Source organism: Triticum dicoccoides, chromosome 2B (assembly GCF_002162155.2).
Source record: "Triticum dicoccoides isolate Atlit2015 ecotype Zavitan chromosome 2B, WEW_v2.0, whole genome shotgun sequence".
Classification (NCBI taxonomy): domain Eukaryota; kingdom Viridiplantae; phylum Streptophyta; class Magnoliopsida; order Poales; family Poaceae; genus Triticum; species Triticum dicoccoides.
This window is the reverse complement of record NC_041383.1, coordinates 762,818,179-762,827,865: the sequence shown is the minus strand read 5'-3', so window position 1 is coordinate 762,827,865 and position 9,687 is coordinate 762,818,179. Positions and strand designations below refer to the sequence as shown.

The 9,687-nt window shown below is 53.7% G+C and overlaps 1 non-coding gene across 1 annotated transcript; it reads right to left on the bottom strand.

Moving 5' to 3' along the window:
- Nucleotides 1–8,504: 8,504 nt before the first annotated feature.
- TRNAE-UUC lies at nt 8,505–8,578 on the bottom strand. The gene has a single exon. It is a non-coding gene; the product is annotated as a tRNA-Glu (tRNA).
- Between the last annotated feature and the right edge of the window lie 1,109 nt (nt 8,579–9,687).

The following is a 9,687-nucleotide window of genomic DNA, read 5'->3' as shown; positions in this document are numbered from 1 at the left end:
AACTTTTAGTGGGCGGAGCTCTTTTTGTGCGCCTGTTGGAGATGCTCTAAAAGACTGAAAAATGATGCAACCACAGTGACTGAACAGAGGAACGAAACCACGAATAACCAAGTGGCTGAGAAATGATACAGCTGCAGGGACTGAACAAAGGAACAAGCAACGGAAAGACTGAATCACAGAGGAATAAGTAACTGAACCTGATCAACTGAATGCGCCGACACTAAAACTGAATGTGACACTGACTTCCACTTATCCCTCGTTCGTGCATTAGAGATTCAGAAAAGAAAATGTTGATTTTTTCAATGGGGTTAAAATTATATTGTGAATTATAGGTCATGCCTACACAAAAAAAAAGGTATAGGTACCCCATGAAGTACCCAGTTTCGGCCACATCACCCCCCTCAAGTCAGAAAACCGGCATAATGCCGTCAACTATCCAAAACCACCTTTCAAAAATAATCAACCTGTGGTTGAGTTGGTTAGGTGGACAGTGGTATCCCCAACCCAACAGGGTTCAAATCCTGGTGCTTGCATTATTCCTGGATTTATTTCAGGATTTCCGGCGATGCGCTTTCAGTGGGAGGAGACGTTCCCGTCGACGACGAGGCGCCTACGGTGACTTCGTAAATCTCAAGATGATATGCCGGCTCAGTCTCTCGGAGGTGCTCATAGGGGTAGGGTGTGCGTGTGTGCGTTTATAGGGATGAGTGTATGCGCGTGTATATGAGCGCTTGTGTCTGTACTAATGCTAAAAAAAAAACAATCCAAAACCAATTTATCAAAAAAAAGGAAAAAAACTATCCAAAACAAGCCAAATCACCCCTGGAAAACTAGAAGTTGGTTTTGTCCACAATGGCATGTTGACCGGAATTTGGTATTTGACTTATACTGCTATATCTCGGTCCCGGATCCACATGTCAGTGCGTACTCTATATGTTGCCACGACATCTCTCTCTCCTCTCCACTATGTCGCGGCATGCTCTCCCGGCCGCCAGCGCCGAGGCAAGGCGCGCACGCGCTGTAAAACGTATATTTTGGAAACTGCTCGACACCCTAAAACGGGGTGTGGCTATCTCATTATATAGACGTACCAAGAGGTACAATACAAGGCATGTACAAGACTACGTATATACAGTCTAACACCCTCCCTCAATCTTAACTGTAGCATGAAGTACAAAGTAAGTTAAGATTGCGCCTACAACCTACAAACTGTGGTTGTGGAAGAGGCTTCATGAAGATGTCAGCAAGTTGATCTTTGGAGGAGATGAACTTGATACAAAGTAGTCTCTGTGCAACACGTTCCCGAACAAAGTGATAGTCGACCTCGATGTGTTTTGTCCTAGCATGAAACACCGGATTAGATGAAAGGTATGTAGCGCCGATGTTGTCACACCACAAAACTGGAGGATGAGCTGGAGAAACTCTCAGCTCCCGTAACAAAGACTGTACCCATATGATCTCAGCGGTAGCATCAGCAACAGCTTTATACTCAGCTTCGGTACTGCTACGAGACACGGTGGCTTGCTTGCGTGCATTCCAGGCGATCAGGTTAGGACCAAAGAACACTGCATATCCCCCCGTGGATCGCCGATCATCAGGACTGCCAGCCCAATCCGCATCAGAGAACGCCGAAAGGTCAGAAGACGGTGCAGACTGAAGGAGCAGACCGTATGAAGCAGTAGAGGAAACATAACGCAGGATGGGTGGTACGAGGTGCATGCAGATACTGGCACACACGATTAACTGCATAAGAGACATCAGGTCTGGTGATAGTGAGATATTGCAGACCACCAACAAGGCTGCGATACTCAGTGGCGTCATCAGTGGAAAGAAGATCTCCATCAAGGGCAGACAACCGGTCAGTGGCAGACATCGGAGTGATAGCATGCTTGCATTTGATCATCCCAGCACGGCCTAGCAAATCCAGCGAGTACTTTTTCTGACTCAAAGTCAAACCAGTAGAGGACCGTGACACCTCCAATCCAAGAAAATAATGCAAAGCACCCAAATCTTTGACAGCAAATTCCTCACCCAAGGCAGACACAAGGCGATCCGCAGCAGCATTGGAGGAACTGACAAGAATGATATCATCAACATATACCAAAAGATACATCGTCACCTCAGGGCGCTGAAGGAGAAACAGTGATGTGTCAGCAGTTGAGGGAATAAACCCAAGAGCCCGGAGTGCAGAACCAAGACGAGCATGCCATGCACGAGGCGCCTGTTTAAGTCCATACAACGCCTTGACGAGACGACAGAGATGATGCGGCCGCGTGGGATCAACAAAACCGGGTGGTTGACGCATATAAACCTCTTCCTCCAGAATTCCATGGAGGAAAGCATTCTGCACATCAAGCTGACGAAGCGACCAACCACGAGTAACGGCAAGAGATAGCAGTATACGAATAGTAGTAGGCTTGATGACCGGACTGAAAGTGTCTTCATAATCAAGACCGTACCTCTTCTTGAAACCCTTGGCAACCAGCCGTGCCTTGTAGCGCTCAATAGAACCATCTTCATGACGTTTGACCTTAAACACCCACTTGGAGTCAATGATGTTGACGCCAGAGACCGGAGGAACAAGTTGCCAAGTACCATTTTTCAGTAAGGCCTGAAATTCCTGCTCCATCGCAGCACGCCAGTGAGGAATACCCAATGCAGCCTGAAAATGACGCGGCTCTGCCGTGGGATCCGCAGCAGCATGAGCCACACATGCAGCAAGCCACGCCACCGTCCCGTCTTTGCGTTCCTTAGGACAAAAAATACCAGACCTGCTGCGTGTGTGCGGTCGATGATGAACCACAGCGGGCGGTGCTGGCACCACGGGGGTGGCCGCAGGCGACGGAGGCATCGCAGCCGAGACAGGGCTGGAGGCGTCAGCCGACTCAGCCCCAGACGATACTGCCGAGGTGGGGCTGGCCGGCGCTGCTGCCGTGTGTGCTGGGCCCGACGAGGGCGCTGGGCCAGGCGAGCCAGGCGCTGGGCCAGGCGAGCCGGGCTTCGGACCGGGTGACACGACCGACGGGGCGGACCCGGGTGCAGAGGCGGGCGACCCAGGCGCAGGCGTGGGCGAGCCGAGCGACGGGGCTGGCGACCCGGGCGTGGAGGCGGGCGACCCGGCCCGCGGGGCGGCCAAGGCGGGTGTAGCCGCGGGCACCGCCGACGCCCGCGGGCCGGTAGTTGAAGCATCGGGCTGGCGGGTAGGACCCGCCATGCATGGGCCATGCACAGGATCACCGTGGCCATTATGAGTGTCATCGGGAATCTCGTCATCCAGTAGTTCAAGGCGAGCACCGCGTCCAATACCTGCAGCATGGTTAGGAAGCAACACAGGAGCATTTTCAACATCCACAAATTGGTCAGGTGAAGGTGTAGCGGAGTGCACAGGTGGTAAACTAGTGGTAGAGTGGTTCGGAAGAGCACGAAACGGGAACACATTCTCGTCAAACACGACGTCACGAGAGATGTAGACACGATTGGTGGGAACATGAAGACACTTGTACCCTTTATGAAGAGAACTGTACCCAAGGAAAACACACTTCTTAGACCGAAACTCTAATTTGCGCTTGTTGTAAGGCCGCAAGTATGGCCAACATGCGCATCCAAACACTTTGAGAAACATGTAGTCCGGAATATCACCGAGCAAGAGTTCAAGAGGGGTTTTCATTTTCAGTAGTCGTGAGGGAAGCCTATTTATCAAGAAACAGGCGGTGGAGAAAGCATCACTCTAGAACCGAAAAGGAACGGAGGCATGAGCTAGTAAAGTGAGGCCAGTCTCTACAAGATGACGATGCTTACGTCCAGCGGTGCCGTTTTGCTGATGTGTATGAGGACAAGACACACGATGCGAAATCCCAAGCTTATTAAAAAACGAGTTGAGGTTGTGATATTCACCCCCCCAATCGGATTGAACATGAATGATCTTGTGCTTGAGGAGACGCTCAACATGTGCTTGGAATTGAATAAAAACATTAAACACATCAGATTTGCGCTTGATAAGATATAGCCAAGTAAACCGACTGTAAGCATCAATGAAACTGACATAGTAATTGTGACCACTAACAGATGTTTGGGCATGACCCCACACATCAGAAAACACAAGCTCAAGAGGATGTTTCACAACACGACTAGACTCTAAAAAAGGTAGTTGGTGACTCTTGCCCTGCTGACAGGCATCACAAATAGTTTCAGCACTTTTATTGGACACAACTGGTAGTTCATGGCGATGCAACACATGACTAACTATAGGAGCAGCAGGGTGTCCAAGGCGCGCATGCCAGTGCGTGGGTGACACACGAACACCACTGAACACCTGAGGAGAAGACGGCGTAGATGCTGACGGTGCGTCAAGTGCATATATGCCATGGCGAAGACGACCACTAAGCAGAACGGCCCTCGTGTCCCGATCCTTGATAAAGAAACGAAAAGGGTGAAACTCAGCAAAGACATTATTATCACGAGTAAGTTGAGGAATAGACAACAAACTACGCGTAGCAGAGGGAACTCGAAGGACGTTAGAAAGATGCAGTTTGCGAAAATTGTGTGCAAGAAGTGATGCCTGACCAACATGGGAGATGCGCATACCTGCTCCATTGGCGGTGTGCACCTGATCATGTCCACGATACGGTTCCTGAACGGAGAGCTTGCCCATCTCGCTGGTGAGGTGATTCGTGGCTCCTGTATCCATGTACCACGCAGGATCAAGAGAGTACGACTGGGTCCGCCCGTGGTCATGTCCGGTCACCGCAGCTGCAGCTTGCTTATCATTCCCTTTGCCATTGTTGCCAAGGCCAAGGAAATCTTGCTTGTAGCGTCGGTGGCAGCGAGAGGCGAGGTGACGGTCTATGCCACAAAGCTGACAAGCCCGAGGAGCGCCGCAACTGGAGCAGCAAACAACTGGGCGACTCCCTCCTGTGATAGTCGGCGCATTGCCCCGCGAGGCCTGTGACGGGGAAGCCGGTGGTTTTCCACCTGATGGGGCCGGCTTCTGAGGTTTGCCACGTGTGGCGGCGTTGGCGGAGACGAAGCTGGGGGAGACACGGCGCGCCTTAATGCGCTGCTCACGCCCAAGGAGGCGCACATAGAGCTCACGACGTGGAAGTGTATCATCTCGTCCATGGACGTTCTCAATAAGATTATCATAATCGTCATCGAGCCCGTTGAGCACAAAGGTGGTGAAGTCCGCATCCAGAAGTGGCTGACCAACAGAGGCCAGAGTGTCTGCGAGGCTCGTCATCTTGTTGAAGTACTCCGTGATGCTGAGATCGCCAAGCTTGGTCTCGCCTAGCTCGGTGCGTATAGAGTGCGCACGCGCCTGAGACTGGGAGGCGAAACTAGTGTGGAGGGCCGCCCACGCCTCCCTGGACGTAGCGGCGAAGATGACCATCGACGAAACACTCGGCGTGAGCGAAGACTGGATGGCTGAGAGAATAGCCTGATCCTGCGCCACCCACGTGTGATATGCTGGATGGTGAGGAGGTGGGCACGGGATGGACCCATCAACATAGCCCTCCAAGTAACGACTGCGGAGGAGAGGCAGGACCTGCGCACGCCACGACAGGTAGTTGTCCGTCCCGAACTTCACCGGCAGCAGGTGCGAGAAGTAAAACGGCGATGGCGGTGAGGCACGATCCTGTGGCGGTGGCGCGTAGGGACCCATAGCCGGATCCATCTCGTGAGGGGGCGCGATGGCCAGGGGCGCGCCATAGCCAGGGGCACCAGCGTACGGGTCCCCTGGTGACGGAGGCGGCGCGGCCCCGTAGGGCAGCGAAGACGGCGCCGTGTAGGGTTGGGGACGCGTCGGCGCCCCGTAGGGCTGCTGCGGCAGTACGCCGTAGGGAGTCATCGGCCAAGCGGCCGGCGGCGGTGGCGGGGCACCCGGAGCAGGAGCGCCATACCACGAGGGGCCATAGGCCGGACCCGAGTACGGGTGCGGGGCGACATATGGCGACGCAGCAGCGGCAGTGCCGTAGGTTGGTGCAGGGGCGGTGCCGTACGCCGGCGGCTGGCCCTGGAAGGGCGGCGGCGGTGGCGGGGCACCCGCAGAGGTCGAGGGCGACGGGCCACCAGAGGATGGCGGCGGAGGGAGGTCGCCGTGGGTGGCGCCCGATCCGATCGGGGATCCCGCGGGCGGCTGGGTGTTCCACCACGCCGAGACCGCGGCCAGGGGCTGAGAAGCCAGGAACGGCGACGAGGGCGCGACAGCAGAGGCCGGCGCATGGGGCGGCGCCGAGGCGACGTCGGGAACGGGAGGAGCAGTCGGCGCGGCGGCGGCGGCGGCGGCGGAGGCAGCGGAAGACATCGTAACCCTAAACTGATACCATGTAAAACATATGTTTTGGGAACTGCTCGACACCCTAAAATGGGGTGTGGCTATCTCATTATATAGACGTACCAAGAGGTACAATACAAGACATGTACAAGACTACTTATATACAGTCTAACACGCGCAATGCGGGCCGCCTCGCCACCGGCCGGAGCAACCAAGCGCGGCGAAATGACAGCAGCAGCAGCAGCTGACCATACAACGGCGAACGAGGTAGCGATGACCGGCGTCTTGCCGTCTTGTGAAGGAACTGTAGGATGACACGCACGTTGGCCGCGACCATTGTGCATTTGTGCTGCTCCGCCGAGAAGAACGGGAAGGTGGAAGAGGGCGGCCATGGCCTTCGGTTCTCCAGCTGCTGCTATGCTATTTCCGCTGCGAGGGGAAGGACTGCTCGCCTTAAGGAGCGCCTCGGCGCCCGGGTCGTTGCCAGCCTCAGCCAGGCAGCATCACATCGACGGCAGTGACGCGCTCTCGCCGGATCAGCTGGAGGCCGCGCTCTCCTGGCCTCCTCACGTCCGCCTCGTACCGCTCCTGCGCCTCGCGGCCGGCCAGGAGGCGCCCGAACCCGCGGCGGCCGTGCTTGGACGCCGACGCGTCGGCCTTGGACACGCGCGCGAGCAGCCGCGTATACGCGTTGGCTCCCAAGGATGTGGACCACGAGCTCCACGCCCACCCCAGCGTTCGTCGTCGACTCCGGCGCCTCCAGAAGGGTCTTCGCCTTGGACTGCCTGACGCTCTGGGGGCCCTGGCACGGCATGCTCTTGGGATATGTGGATGAAGTGCACGAGTACATCTCTACATTGTTGTTGCCGCAGCCTTCTCCCTCGCTCGCCGGAGCTCTCTCTCTCTCACTCTCTCTCTCTCTCTCAGACGCACGACGAAGAAGAAAGGAGGAATGAGAAGGAGCAGTAGACACGGTGGAGTTTCTGGCGCACGTACGCCCCGCCGCAGCAACGGCGATCCTTGTTTCTCTCGAGCACGAACTCGATCCACCAGGACAGTTACAATGATCAGCTCGAGGCATTATATTATATAGCTGGGCCTGCGCTGGGCACGACCCACGCGCTCCCTACCCAGCCGGCGCCCCGATCGGCCCGCTCCGCTCGCGGCCACCACGCGCACGAACGCGCACAGCTCGCGGCGAGCCCGCAGCGATCACGCCTGCCTCGCGATCCCTCAACTGCCTGCACCTAATCCTACGCACGCCTGCTGGGTGCACACACACGCGCGCGCACTCCAGGCTACTACACGCACGCACACACGCACCCGGCTCAGTCCGGTCCGCGCCCGACGCGCCCGGCGCGTGCACGCGCACCCGACACGATCGCCGTGGCTTTATCGGCCAACATACATCACCGTAAGCACGAGGGTAGTGGCCTCCGGCGTGGGTGTCGGCGGCCCGGATGGTCAAGGGGAGCGCAAGCTGCGGACGCGTGCCGGGATGACAAGGGGCGGCGGCTTCGGGGCACGAAAGTGTGCGTCCACCATCTTTGCCCGGCAGCACGGCGCTGGCGTCGGTGCCGAGCGTGGCGGAGCGCGGCACCATGGCCTCGTCCAGCGCCTCCGGTTGATGCGTCATGCGACCACCCAGTTCTGGCCTCCTCATGGCGCATGAGAACTGTTCGACAGAATGACTAGAATTACAAACTGAAAATAGGACCCTGCAAACTAGCACTCATCAATGAATCCAACTGAATAGGTAGAGAACAAAACGAGGTGACGGCTGACATTTCTCAGTGGCCATTGCTCCATCTGCAAGAGCATATAGTTCTTCTAGAGCATATAATAGTTCGAGTGGCCATTGCTCCATCTTCTCCTCTGCCATGCTTGACATTTTTCAGTGCAAACTTTTGTCAGGATGCCACACCAAATCCCAGCAAATTTTGTTCTGTTTTTTACACGACATGACAAAGTTGAGGCCGACCCTTGACAATATTGTAAGCTGCTAGAAAATGGAATGAAGCATATGCTGAATGCGTGGAGAAAACACTGACCTGAATAATATTACATCCTACCTAGCTCTCTCGTCAATGAACTGAATCAAATCAGCAGCACTGCCCAAGGACAAAAATGTTTTCAGAAACTCGGATGAAATTTGTAAGGTTATTATATATGCGCTGGCTCTGCTCTGGAGCCTGGACAATGAAAAAAGGAAAAAGAAAAAAGAAAAAAAAAACTCCATTGCCGGGATTTGAACCCGGGTCGCCTGGGTGAAAGCCAGGTATCCTAACCGGGCTGGACGACAATGGATTGGTGTACGATATGATGTTGCGTCTTATAGTTAGCAACCTTCAATTTACATCACTGAGAAACGAAGTTCCACAGCGCATGACATGATCATGCAAGGTCCACAAAAGGAACCAAACAAAGCTGGAACAACCTTCCAAGAAACCGAACACTTTGAGACATGATAACAAGTTTGAAGTTTCAGACTAAAAACAACAAGACAAACTACCAAGCGAGAAAGCAACAGAGCAAGGAAAGCCGTTCGCCGGAAGGCGAAGAGAAGCAAATCAAGCCTCGGGTCCATGATTAGCCACCAATTCGAAGAACTCCAAGTCTCCAGCTTTGTGCTGCTCGATAAACCTCACTCTCCTCAGCTTCAGCACCCTTTGTTGTAGCCTCTTTATCTGCAGAACAGACCAATCAACGATCCACGAGCACATTATCTTGATCATAGTCATTGGATTAGATATAATTTTTCTCTCAAAAATAATATCATTTCGACATCCCCAAAGCATCCAAAACATTGCTGCAGGTGCTACCAGAACAACCACTCAGGTTAACAAGAGTAGAATTAAGAGCAAAAACACATTTCATGAGGCTCCAAGTTAGCCTTTTGAAAATACAAATGATCAATACATTAACCCTGTCCACAATAAACACAAATTTTACTTCCTTTCCAGACTCATCTCAACAAGTTATCCTTATTTAAGATACTTTTTTTTGGTCATTATAACCAAAAGAAAATCTTACTCGTTGAAGGTACTTGGGTTTCCATAGATATTATTGTGGGAAACCACACGCAGATTTTACCAAAAAAAAAGATACAAGGATCTGACAGTAGGCATGTACTTGTTATACATGAACCTTCGTACATGGCTTCAGCAACAGCTCGACCCACTTTCCTCGTGGTCGTGGAGGTCAAAGAAGAAGGGCAGTGAGCGTCGGTGCACACTTTTTTGTTAGAAACACAACCTAATGTGTATGGGGAATCCATTTTGTGGCCGGTACGGGAAGTTGGTGGCAAGGCATCTTTGGGAGAAATCCCTTTACCGATCTTCATCGGTTCGGATGATGGTGACTGTCTCATACCCTTGAGGGCACTTCCACACCTCAGCCCAGGATAACGAGCATGC